Consider the following 12930-nt stretch of genomic DNA (forward strand, 5'->3'; position numbering starts at 1 on the left):
GCATGGATAGAAACAACACGCCAAGGAACAAGCTGTATCGATTTGGATTCTAGGCTCCACTCTCTTGTTACATACTTTCTCTTACTACAGTATTAATTGCCAAGCCTCTGGCCTTACCATGTCATTTGTTATCCAAATATAGCTACGCAACAGACTGTCACAAGGGAGCCATTTTTCATTAACATGAGTGACCAATCCCTTGATAAGCTGCCTTCCAGGTTTGGGATGACGTTCAGTTAAACACTGTCTCATAGATAGTAAATCATTGCCGTGTTACAGAAAAATTTTCCTCCGCTGAGCAGCAGGGAGCAAAGCTCTGTCTGCAGGTTTTTAATTGAGTAAAACAAACAGAGTTGAAACCTCTTTAGATACTCTCAAGCCATTTCCACTGGATTAATTTGAAGCTGCATCATTTGGAGTTACAGATAACTACGGAAGTCTGTTTTCCCCTTTTCTCCCTCCTTATCTCTCCTTTTTTTCTTCTGGTGTGCAGAAGGGTGACAAGAACAGGCTGGGCAAATATATCAAGGCTTGTTTCTCATTTCCCTGCCTCTGTTAATTCAGCTTGTTGAACCTGAAAATTTTAAAGTTTATGCTTATCCCCTTGTTGATGCATGCTTTTCCAAACATTTACAAAAATGTAGGGGGTTTTTTTGTGAAAAGGTTGCTGGTATGCTATCAATTTTTTATGGATATATGCATTGCATTAAAGTTTCTACTAATGTATACATACACACGTACACACACAGACATCTAACTACCTACCCACCCACCACACTGGCCAAGTACAGATTATAGATAAATGTGTTCTTAACCACCCAGTCTAGGGCTGAGATAGACCGGCTGGCCCAAAGTCACCTTCCTGGCTTCCATGTTAAGGAAGAGCTAGTACTAGAACCAGGGTGCCCTACTCCTAGCCCACTAGCTTAACCACTACACCACACTGACTCTCAAATGCACACACAGGCATAAAATTGCATGGCAAAGTTCTGTAAGCAGTGGGTTTCAAAAGACTATTAGTAGGCTTTGATTTGTGAGCTGCTTCAGGAATGTGAAATTGGATGAGTTTGCTTTCAGATGTGAACTAAATGAATTTCTCCCCATTCATAGCTTGGGAAAACCGTTTACCTAATTTTTGTTTCAAGAAGGATACTCTTCAGAAACCCACAAGGAAATGATGTGGTTTATTGCTCTCTTCTGTTGTTCCCAGAGACAATATTCAGAGACAAATGGCCTCTCGTCTTGGGAGTAATGTACAATCGCATTATGACAACAACCCATTCTGGAGTTATCCTTTACAGGTTTGTCCAAATACACGTCAAGACATTTAAATGGGTAACCACCAGCACATCTTTTGACCATGAATTCCAGAATTTAATTTTCTAATTAAGAACCAAGGAAAGTTGTGGGCTCCCTTGGTTGCTGTCATCCTTATTTCACAGAAACTGCTTCAGCAGATGACAACATCTCAGCGTCAGAGAAATCTGTGCTGGATTTCTTTCACAGCCATAATGTAGAGAGTTCAGCAACATCTGGAGGACCAACAGTTCCTCAGTCTTCAATTGCACAGCATTTGCCATTTTTTTAAAGAGAGGTGATCACTGTTTCTTCATGGATGGTCAGGAGTTATTATTCTTCAGTGCAAAGACTGCATACATACCACAAGTAAGACTCACAAATCTTGTTCCTTGAGGGGTGTGAGAATGAATCTCAATGAAGGTAAAGCCAAGGAGAAATCTGGACTCTCTGAAGCCTGTTTGAGATGGCGCACTCATGGCAGTCAACATGGAGTTCATGTCAATCTGCCACATTCTTGGGGAACACCTAAGCTGGCACAATCATTCACTTCCTTTTCTCCCTATCTTGTCCAAGAACTGACATCACAGGTAGTAGCATCATAGATGTTTTTCTTGGGAACAGTGGTCTCCTTTATTAAGTGCCATTATGAAGCCAAAGAGAGCCATGGCTGTCTGATGTCACTGTTTTTTTTTTCCTTGCACAGTATAAAATAAATCAGCACCAGCAAGCTCCAGGTAGAAATGGAGATGGAATAGTCAAAATGTTATGAAAAAAAAAAAGAAACCTAAACAATTGTTTCACTCTCCCATGCTGGCTAGTGAATTGTCCATCTCCTACTTCTTCTCTAAGAAGGAAACTGTAATGGTGTGTGGGAGTGACCTTGGGAGACTGGGAGAAAAGATGCTGCCTAGGGAACAGTCAGATAAGAGACAGCATAGCCCACAGCTGCCTAGTGGGTGGAGCAAGAGGTTCAGGAGGGACCCTCCCTAAGTTATCGAGCTGTAAAGGTGACGGCGGGAGAATTGTACTTTCAGACTTGCAAGATTGATAGCAGCCTTACCAGGTAGACCAGACAGGAAACACAGCCAGATCAGCTAATTCTACTTTATTGTAAAGCTACATGAACAGAACCTTGCAAGTCTGAAAGTACAAATCTCCCACCATCACCTTTACAGCTCAATAAGTTAGGGAGGGTCCCTCCTGAGCCTCTTTCTCTGCCCATTATACAGCTGTGGGCTCTGCTCCCTCTTATCTGGCCATTCCCTAGGCAGCATCTCTTTGCACAGTCTCCCAAGGTCATTCCCACATACTATTACAGAATCTGAGAGAGTTCCTTGACAGCTGTTCTCTCACCACTACACCCATATCCATGTTTGAAACAACAACTTTCCTTTCCCTGCCAAAATGAGTTGACCTTTCCTTCTCTAATGGGAATGTGCATGACATAAGCAATTAGGAAGGATAAGCAGAAAGAGTTGAGAAGGCTTTGGCAAGCATCTCACAGAAGCAGCAGGTGATGGGCTCTGACAGATGCCTTTGGTGTCGCTGTTTGCTCAACACTATGCCGGCTTCCCTCAAAATATTTTCCAAACCTGTTTGTGAGCTTCCTGGACTAAGGAAGAAGACAAAGGCAGGATAGGGAATGTGCATATCACCCATGATAAGCACAATGGAGCCAGTTACAGGAGCAGCCACTGAAGAACTTAAGTTAGTAAAAGGGCTGTTTCCATTTTTTGCTTCTTTCTGAAAGATCCAGTCATCACAAACAGTCAGTGGCTGTGATCCCACAACTGTCTCAGGTTATTTCCCCTAGTAGTCTTATGCTGCCTGTTCTTAGCTGGAAGCAGTTTCCCAAGATTCAAGCAAAAGTCCTTCCCATTATTTGCTGTCAAACATTTCAGTTGGAAATGTTCAGTCTCCTATTGAGATGACGCTGCCATAGAAACCAACTCCATGGCTTACAACAAGTGCAACAGGATAACAGCGCTGGCTGGGCACAAGTAACTTGCAGATGGCCAGTCTGTAATGCAGAGCTGAAAGTTTTCAAACTGGAGAACTGATGACCTACCCCCAACTCAGCTGAAGGTCAGATGACTGGCCATTACAGAAGTCCTAGTAGATCTCTGTAGTGTTTTGGATTCAAAGGCCAACAGGTGCTTAGGAGCACGTAGGGCTTTTCATGTAGCATCTGTCAAATTCTGTAAACTTAGACTTCTGTGTCTTCTTCTGTGATCTTGCGCCTACTCCCCACAGCTGCGGCATGATTTCTAGAAAAAGATGTGTTTGGTTGAAAGAGTAGAAGACTGATGCTATGTACTCTTCAAAGTACCTTCTTGCCTTTGAATCTGAAGAGCCGCACAGCCCTAGTTTCTATTCCTAAGGAGGTCCTAAATCACAAGTAGGTCTTTGCTCATCAGGAATCCTGCTTTTTTTGCTCCTTAAGCAAACTGTTTTACCCCAAGCAGCAATCGAAGCTTTCAACTTCTGACAGTAAGTAGACAGAGCATGGAATCAGAAAGTTCCAGTTTTGTGGAGAGGCATCCAAAGACATTTCATTCAAGGAATCAAGTATCCCCACCCCACCCCCAGCGAGACCCACATTTTTCAACAACAAATTATTTACAGAAGTATTAACTCCTCCTCCAAATAGGATTTTCAGAAGGTGAGGGTATGACTTCAAGGAACTTTCACAGTAACGATCAGAGCCCCTTCTTGAACAAAGCACAATCTAACCAACAATTTAGAAGGATTTCATTAATTGCCAGGCAGTAAACAAGGTTCTTCCAATATCTAGCATGGAAAGAGACAGTGGTTAGCTCAAGGGTTACTATTCAGTATATGCACAAGGCCTTCACTGAATTGCTCAGTGTCATCCTGATTTGCTCCTGCAAAAAACACATGATAATAAAAATCATTGAGTCTATTACTCAATGCAACCTGAATAATACATTCATCAAATTCTGCTCAGCGAACTCTGGTAGTGGGACTTATTCTTGGCTTCTCATCTAATTTCCTCCACAGGAAATCTGCAAAGGAGAGGGGGAAAATAAACCATGCCCTTATATTGAAAAGCAGGAAGATGCTGGCCAGATATTGGTCAAGTAGCCAAAGATACCTGAAAGCTCTCGCAACAAGTGAAATCCAGGAGATTTTTTTTTTTTAATACAATTTATTTTATTGTTTCTTCTGCAGAACATGGTGGGTTTTGAGTGGAATGGAGGAAAGGGGAGGGGAGATATACTTGGCCAAGGGAGGGAAGAGATACGGAGGCGGCTTCATTAAGACGGATGGATCGGAGGTGGCAGGTCCTCTATGCTGAGCTATTCAAAGTGAAATGGGATAATTGCCACCGTAGCAGCAAGGCTGATCAAGCTGAGAGAAACAAGGTTTAAATTGTACCAATCACTCCTAATCCGGCAGAGTTATTAACACTGCTCTACCCTGGTGAGGCGGCATCTGCTAACTTGGGATAATGATTTATATCACAATTTATGAAAGTTCCAATTTATCCTAATTCAATAAGTGAAGAGCGAGCAAGCTCTGGGGAGACAAAGATGAAGATCCAAACATCTCGGTCACGCTCCTGGTCCAAGGAATCTCTTTCACCTGACTTGGCGATTCTTCTTTCAACCAAGAGGATGGGGTGGTCTTATCACAGGGTCAGTCCATTTGGTAAACCCATATGCTCGCTAACCACGGGGAAGCAAGGATATATTCCTATCCTTCCTGACAGCTTGGTTTTATTTGACCCATCTTTAATGGAGAGCCAGGATGTATTGATCAATCTATACCTGGAGGTTCCAATCCTAAAACCGCTCCATTAAATCTCTGCAGTGTTCTGCAAACTAAGGTAAACGAAAGGACACTTGCCTTTAGTTCTGACATTCTCTTTTCTTAACATGAATATCTGGCAAGCCACTTTCCTTGGTACACCCCTTATTGCATCCAGTACTTTCCGAAAGACCCATGTGGTAGTACCAAAATTTGCAACCCCAACATGCTACTTAGCTGCACTGAATGCACTAGAATACCATTTTAGATGCATCCTATATAGTCAATTATTATTGTTATTATTCTTTGCAACATTTTAGAATGACAGCTTCTTTTCGCCCCCACCCCCCACTTTCCACCTTACCATGGTCGCCTACATTTCTCCCTTTCATTAAAGGAATTCTTTTAATTGCTTTCCATTCCGTGAGTGCCAGATGTCACCACTTTTAGACATCCAATCTGTAACAGTGAGGGAGAGATTCGATTTTTTTTTTAAATCAGTGGCAATGAAATATTTATCAAAATTGTGTTGCTGACCTTTACTTTATATTTTTTTTACCACTGTTTGCACACTTGCAAAGGAGGGGAAGTATGAAGAAGTGAATATCTAGCAATGCACCAGCTTTCAGCTCTCCTTACTAGTTTGCCTTCTTATATTCCCCATTTTGGGATATGGAGAAAGCTCACCAGGTTGACAGATACCCCCCCCCCCTTACCTGCATTGTGGCTGCTGCAACATATTGTAGCAGCAGGAATAAGGTTTTTGACAAATGCCATTTTGGAAGTTCTTTGTAAACCTCAGGTAGGCTACTAGGATATTTGGAGAAGCAAATGGAAGTTCCTGAGTCTCCTGAATGTGTCTTCTCCATGATGTACTATAGCCAAGAAAAAAAAAATATTCCCTCCTCCAGAAGACGTGTAGTTTCTCTGGCTCAAATCTGAGGTTTTGCCTCCCTTTCTCAGAACTCAAGACTCTGTTAGTTGTTTCTCTACCCTATTCCAACTTGAGTTTCTGTGTGACCGTTACACCTAAGGGAATAGCCTTCCACCACTGCTGGATTTTGATGTCAGCCTTACGATGATTCTGGCAAACTCATTGACAGCTGGTTCTGCAGCTGGCCTGCAACTAGGGAAGAGGTCGATGGGCAAAGATGTACAGGAGTTTGAAAGCAGAGGGAGCAAAAAGAAATTGTCCTCTCTACCAGTGCAATGACGGACAAGACATTGGTCTAGTCTCTCTCTCTCTCAATCTCTCTCTCTCTCTCTCTGCTTAATTTCATTTGGGGCTTTATGGGCAACATTTTAGCATTTCCCCTCCACCCGAGAAAAGGCTTCTCAACTGTATCCACCTACTTTCTGAGCAGAGAAAGTTGTACATGCAGCTGGGAAAATAGTTTAGCAAATTTCTCAAAAGGAAGGCATTTCTCAAGACTGGGTTCTTTATTCAAATGTACCATAGATAGGTATTCTTTGTAATCTTCTTGACCAAACAGCATAGAGCCACACATAGGTAGAAAGTACCATATTCAGACCGCTGCAGGGGATGAAGGCACTACATTATATTTATATTTATATTTTAGGTACATGGCTCCAGCTCTATGGGACCTAAACTAGGAGGCAGAAGAAAGATCTAAGTTAGATTTTCCTTGATACGCTTGCTTTCTAAAGTAACGTTTTTGTAAGTTGGGGAGATGTAAAAGAAAAGATCCTCCTTGGCTCCTTACAACAATAATGTACTCAAAACCCCACCCTTTCCAAAATGTTCAGATCCGTAAGTGTGGGCAGCCAGGGAGGTTTAGCAATAAACGTCCCTTCCAACAGCCTTCAGCCATAAACTGAGCTGAAAGGTAGCTGCATCTGAACTCTAAAACACCTTGAGAATGAAGCCTAAAAAGAAAAGTTTCTTTGGCAGGAGAAGGATTAAGTTTGGGGAACACTTTCCTCTTAGTATTGTCCCACTTTTTAAGTGGGGTGTTGTCAGAAGAGAGAGAGAGTTTGGAAAGGGTGCTTAAAAGTGCTTGAGAAATAGCACCTTAGGCATTTAGGAGGCCAATCTCAAGCATAGTGGAGTCAGATCTTACCATTATTCACTTTTTAGTGTTTTGTGCAGGGTTCCCCCCCACACCCATGGCAATTTAATAATAAGACATGTGGCTCCTGAAATCAGCTATAAAAGCCATCAAGCATCTGTGGTGTGTGTAGGTGTGTGTACGTATGAAGGCGTTCAGTGAACTTCCCAGGTTAACCCCCTTCATCCCTTTTCTCCACAACAGCTTGTTCTGTTGGTTCTGACCATCCGGTTGGGACTCAATATCCAGAAGATCTGTTGGCCGCAGTCAGGCATGGCAAAACCAGTCACCTGTTAAATTTAGATTTCTTGAATCTGCCAACACCCTGACACATTGATAAACTGCCATGGTTTTTAGTGAAGGTTGGGAGAGCTTGCTCATTCACTTATGGTTAATTGCTTTGTGGTACTGAACCATGAAAACAGCCCTGGCTCTATTCTGAGCAACCTTCTCCTTGCAGGAGTTGGGGTGGAGGTGGTGGATAGCAGTTAGTCATAACAAAATGAAGGCCACTCCATCATCCTCCACACACTGGGGTCAGCTAACCTCTCTCAGAACAAAAGGCAGTTCAGAGTTACTGCCAGCCCAGTTGCCATGATGAGGGAAAAGAGAAACAATGGTCACTAGGCCACCATCAACCAAATACTAGAGCTCCAGGTGGTGGACCACCAATCCATGTCATGATCCTGGCAGGGAGAAGGTGACTTCAGAAACATCCAATATATATATTTGTGCATGGCTACAAAAGGTTCTTTCTTCATAATACAACTTTTCCTGAGCAAGAAATGCCTAGATGTGTTGGGCCTATTATTCTCCAAAGTCTAAGTAAACATGGCCAAATTCTCACTATAAATTTTGGGAATAGGACCGATGACACATCAGGGACTTAAGATATGAGTTAACATCTTGAACAGGGCCATCTACTTCTTCGTCCAATGCATGGGAGAAAAGCCAGGTCTTCATGGCTCTATGAAAAATTAGTAGGGTTGGGGCTACCCCAACTTTGAGGAAGAGCTCATTCTGAAGCATTCTAAGACAGCATTCTGAGGAGGATAAGATAGGGAAAAAAGTCTTTCACAGTAGCTTCAAGGACAGATCATTGTAAGAAAGGTTCACCTAGCAAAGCTGCATTCAAAAGTAGCCTTTGTATTTGAAATGTTCATGCTTATTCTACACATGTAGCAATACCATGCTAGGTTCTTCAGTAGTTTGCGTGCCCCCTTACCATTTTAAAGTTCATGGAATATCATTCTCAAATGTCTTCTTTTGTAGAAGGAGCCGTTTTTTTCTGCTGCAATAATGTCTCTGCATTTTTCAGCTCTGGGAAGCAGCTTTCCAAACCCAGCAATATTCCAAAATATTAAGACTAAAATGGTGCACCCCTTCTATCACTTCTAAATGCCATCTCTTTGTGCCCACTTCTTTCTCTTCCCTGTTTGAAGATGTTATTTTAGACAGCTCTGCTATTTCCTTACAATGCTACTTCTTAGGGAAATCCATCATACTGTTCTTCAAATGTTCTTCTCCTTTCCATTCACCTTCCTGGATTCTGTCACCTTTTGGTACCCAAATCTATAATTCTACAACTCCCCCCTCCCACATTGATGGATGATGTTTTAATCTCTTCCCTCTGTCCTCATCACCATTATGCCAGGTCAAAGACTGTGTAAAGTCCCTGCTAATTAAACCAGATAAATAAAATCACATTGCTTATAATTACTAGGGACAATTTGGCTTAATTAGATGTTAAGCTTACTAGCCTCTCTCCTTTACAGGCCCAGATAAATACCTGTGCCTCGCCCTCAAAGGTGGCTGCTTAGAAACTGTAACAGCTTTGTTGCTCTTTCTATAATTAATGACCATTAAAGCCACTAATTAGGTTATAACTTTTGAATAAGTTGGCCTAATTATAACTGGGTACACGGTGAGCTGATTTGATACTGACAAAGCCTTCAAAACTATGATGGGTACCATTCAGCAGCTTTGAGAGTTGTTCATGATTTGTACATCTCCAGGAGAAAAAAGCCTATCAACAATAGTTTGTGCATCTATAAAGAGAGGTCAAGACACAGGATGTGAGTCCCACTCCCTTCCTGTTCTGTTTGCAGGAGTTATAGAGGTAGGCTAGAGACCACAGTGGAACTGAAAGCATCACAGTGAAGGAGGAACTAAGTGTAAACATGCTTTAAGGCTAGTAACAGATGGATACCCCATTCACTCCAGTGTATTTTTATACTATATTAACACTTCCTGAACATACAGGTGAAACAGTTATGATAGGTGCACCAAATTCTGCACTGTATCACATTTTGGATTCCAGTTCAGATGTTCAAAACACTCATAGAACTTTTTTATTAAGTAAAAAAAATACTGATTATTTATTTATATTAAGCGCACATGCCCATACAAACCCAGCTCTTAAGCAAAGCCATGCAGGAGAATGTGTTTCTGTATTTTGGTATACGTGTTCAAAATCTCAGAAATTTGTATCTACTCAGTCATTACTCCAGGAAACTCATGGAAGAATCTTAAACCGTGGCAATGATGCTGAGCTGGTGGGAAGATCCACCAGGAAGATGGATAGAGCTAATTCCTGCAACTCCCTGCCTGTCTCCAGTAAACCAAACTGGAAGATGAGAAAAAGTCTTCAGTAGCACTAAAATCCAAGGAAGATGGGTTTGAGAAGGACATTTTTGTAGCTATGTGTATATTCAAAAGGGTGGGGCTTAAACAGAGGTGAAGAGGCAGAGGAAGAAGAAGAGAATGAATCAGTCTGAGCTGAGGCCTCAGAAAGGCTCCAGGCCCACATTTAGAGAGAGCAACAAATGTGTCTTCCATGCAAAGAATAAATCCCTCATGACGCACATACAGTCAATAATGCTTTCTTTGGGGGAAACTTGAGAACATTGCCTCAGCTTCATTCCGTACAGTAAATAAAGCCATCTGTATTGTTGTAGATTGTTTGTCTTTTCCTGGACACGCAGCAAGAATATTTTCCCCTACCTGGGGACCGCCGCTTCGGGTATTTCATTTTGAAAAGGAGTTGCTGGGATAGGAGATGGTTTTCAGAAAATCTTTGACCTTTCAGAAGGGTCCCTGCGAGCCAAAGATGTTTACAGGAGTGAGGAATTCAATTACTTGCTACGTGGTACTGTTCACAACACCGAGAAGATCTCAAAGTGGAGGAGGAGGAGGAGAAAAAGATTGTTCCAGATGATATATCACTTTGGCTGTCCCTCTGAAATCCTTGGAAAGGGATGGTGACCATAGCAACAGTTGGACAAAGAGTGGATTTACCCTTGGCACATACACATGAGTGTAAAAATGATGGGTAGCAATCCTTTCAATATTCAAATGGACCATTTTTTCATCCCCTATTACTAGGGCCGAGAGAGACTAGTTCACTAATCTTGATTGTTCCATGCCAAGGAATCCATAATACCTTCTGAAATTGTTTGTAGATTTGCTCACCAGTCTTGGTTCACACAGCCACACCATATACATAACCATCAGGTCACTGTATGAACTTATCCCTGCAATCACCTGGCTTAATTAAGGTTAAACCTGGAGATTCTCTTGTTCTCTTTTTGTAGTCTAGTGGGTTGTACAGACTCACCCTGTTTGGTTAGGAGGTGGTCAAATATTTTAAAATCCAGAAAATAATAGTAACCAAGTTTTTGGTGGTGTTATCAGCCCTCCCTGGGAGACCAAAAGACTTGGAAATCAAAGTCTCACAAGCTAATACTTGCAAGTCTGAATGTGCTTCCCCCGTCCCTCCCTCCATCTTCCTGAGAACTAGGGAGGGGCTTGTCTGAGATGCTTTCTCATATTTCATTTCTTCCCCAGACTCAGATTTCTTTTATCTGACTGTTGCCTTGATGGCGGATCTTCCTCCTGTTCCTCCAGATTATTTCTTTTTCCCATTACAGTTGTGTGGACGCAATTTGGGTCGGAAAAAAGCTGTATTCATGAAGAGTATTTAATCCACATGTTGAATTAGCCTGTTTGGGAGACTGTGGTCAATACATTAAACCACCAACAAACTAAATGCCCAGGGCTTGTTAACCAGGATGGATGCCTTTCCTACTCATAAGCAGAAAATGATGGCCTAGACTGATTTTTGATTAGGAAAGGGTACCAAATTCTGCTGGTTGTCAGGCATCATGAGAAAAGTATATTTCCCACAGTTGCACATGCCAGGGAAACCTACATTTCCATGGCTATTGAGAGAGAAGGAAAGAAAAAAAAATCAGAATATATCTTGACCTCTTTGCTTCCTTCTTCCTCCTGCAATAGACAGGCTTGGGTGGGTTGGAAGACGATATGGAAGATATGAAGGGTTCCATTGTGGTACAGAGTGAAGCGAAGACTTGCACTAGGGCAAGGCTAGTGTAGAGTGCATAGGAAGCAAAGGCACTAAAGCTGAACAGTGTAAAACTATACAAAAGAAGAAGTGTGGAAAATGACTTAAGGATAAATTTGGAAGGCTTCCACCTTGACCCCACTTGTGGAAATTCTCTTTTTAAGGTAAGAAGTTACCAAACTTAGCTTTTGTTTCAGGGGAAAAAAAAATCCCTCTAGCTGGGGTTGGATGAGAACCACCTGGAATATACCCTGTGATTTCTCACTTTACAGAATCCAATGTTCTAAAGATGAACCAAAAAAAATCCTGAAGTATCCATTTTCACTCATCCCTTTCATGGGTGCTAACAATTTAATGTAATTTAAATTCCAGTGGGGAAAATGCAGGAGAATCAAATGAAAGCAAATGTATACATATACAGCTGGTGCAGTAGTGCTGGTCAATAGATTTATTTATGTTTGTTTGCTTCCCAGTCTGGGTCTCCCTGCTTTTAATCCAGCACCTTAGCCCACCCTGGCTCTCGTATTCATACATTGATTCAGATGCAGCTGAATGAATTAGAGTGGAAGATAAATGCACGCATTCAGATCTGATTTTTGCAAACTGGAATCGCTCTGTCCTTTAATGAATCTGCCAGTCAAATCCACTTCCAAGATTTCCCATCTCACTTCACATGACTCACCCTGGTCTCTTCTCGGCGGGCTCAGTGTGCGCATGCCTTTATTTATTTATTTTCCAGAAACAAAAGCGCAATCATTTCCAGTAAATTCTCTTAATTAGTTAATGCTTTCCAAAGTGCCCCGATCAACTGCAGTGCAACATAATTGCGGAGTGCCCGTTAATATAATTGAGCTTGACTGTGTCGCTTCTTCAGCCCACTGGTGGGCTTTAAGAAAATCACCTTTCGCTCTAAAGCTCTTAGCATGTGGGGAAGAAACAAAAGGGTGGGTCAGAGGGGGGGACCCTAGAATGTCCCAGCCCTGATCCTGCTTACCCCATGTTTGACTGGTTTGAATTATGTTGCTTTTGAAAGAATTTCACAGTTGTGTTGGTCATAACATCCAAGCATAGGCAGCTTGTGACCACTGCATATTTACGATTTCCTGAAGGCCATTTTCCACACTTCTTCTTTTGTATAGTTTTACACTGTTCAGCTTTAGTGCCTTTGCTTCCTATGCACTCTACACTAGCCTTGCCCTAGTGCAAGTCTTCGCTGAGTCTTATTTTTGTATGTAGACTAGTCTTGTACTACAAGAGTAAAGTTCTGATTTGATTGACCTGCAGGGCCACAACTGGGGGTGGGGGGTGGGGCAAGCGGGTCATGTGCCCCAGGCACCGCGCTGGGGGGGGGCACGCCAAAATGAGCATGGAATCCATGCTTGCCCTGGGTGACACAGACCCTAGCTGTGTCCCTGTTGACCTGCACTG

This window comes from Candoia aspera, chromosome 16 (assembly GCF_035149785.1).
Source record: "Candoia aspera isolate rCanAsp1 chromosome 16, rCanAsp1.hap2, whole genome shotgun sequence".
In the NCBI taxonomy this organism is placed as follows: Eukaryota; Metazoa; Chordata; class Lepidosauria; order Squamata; family Boidae; genus Candoia; species Candoia aspera.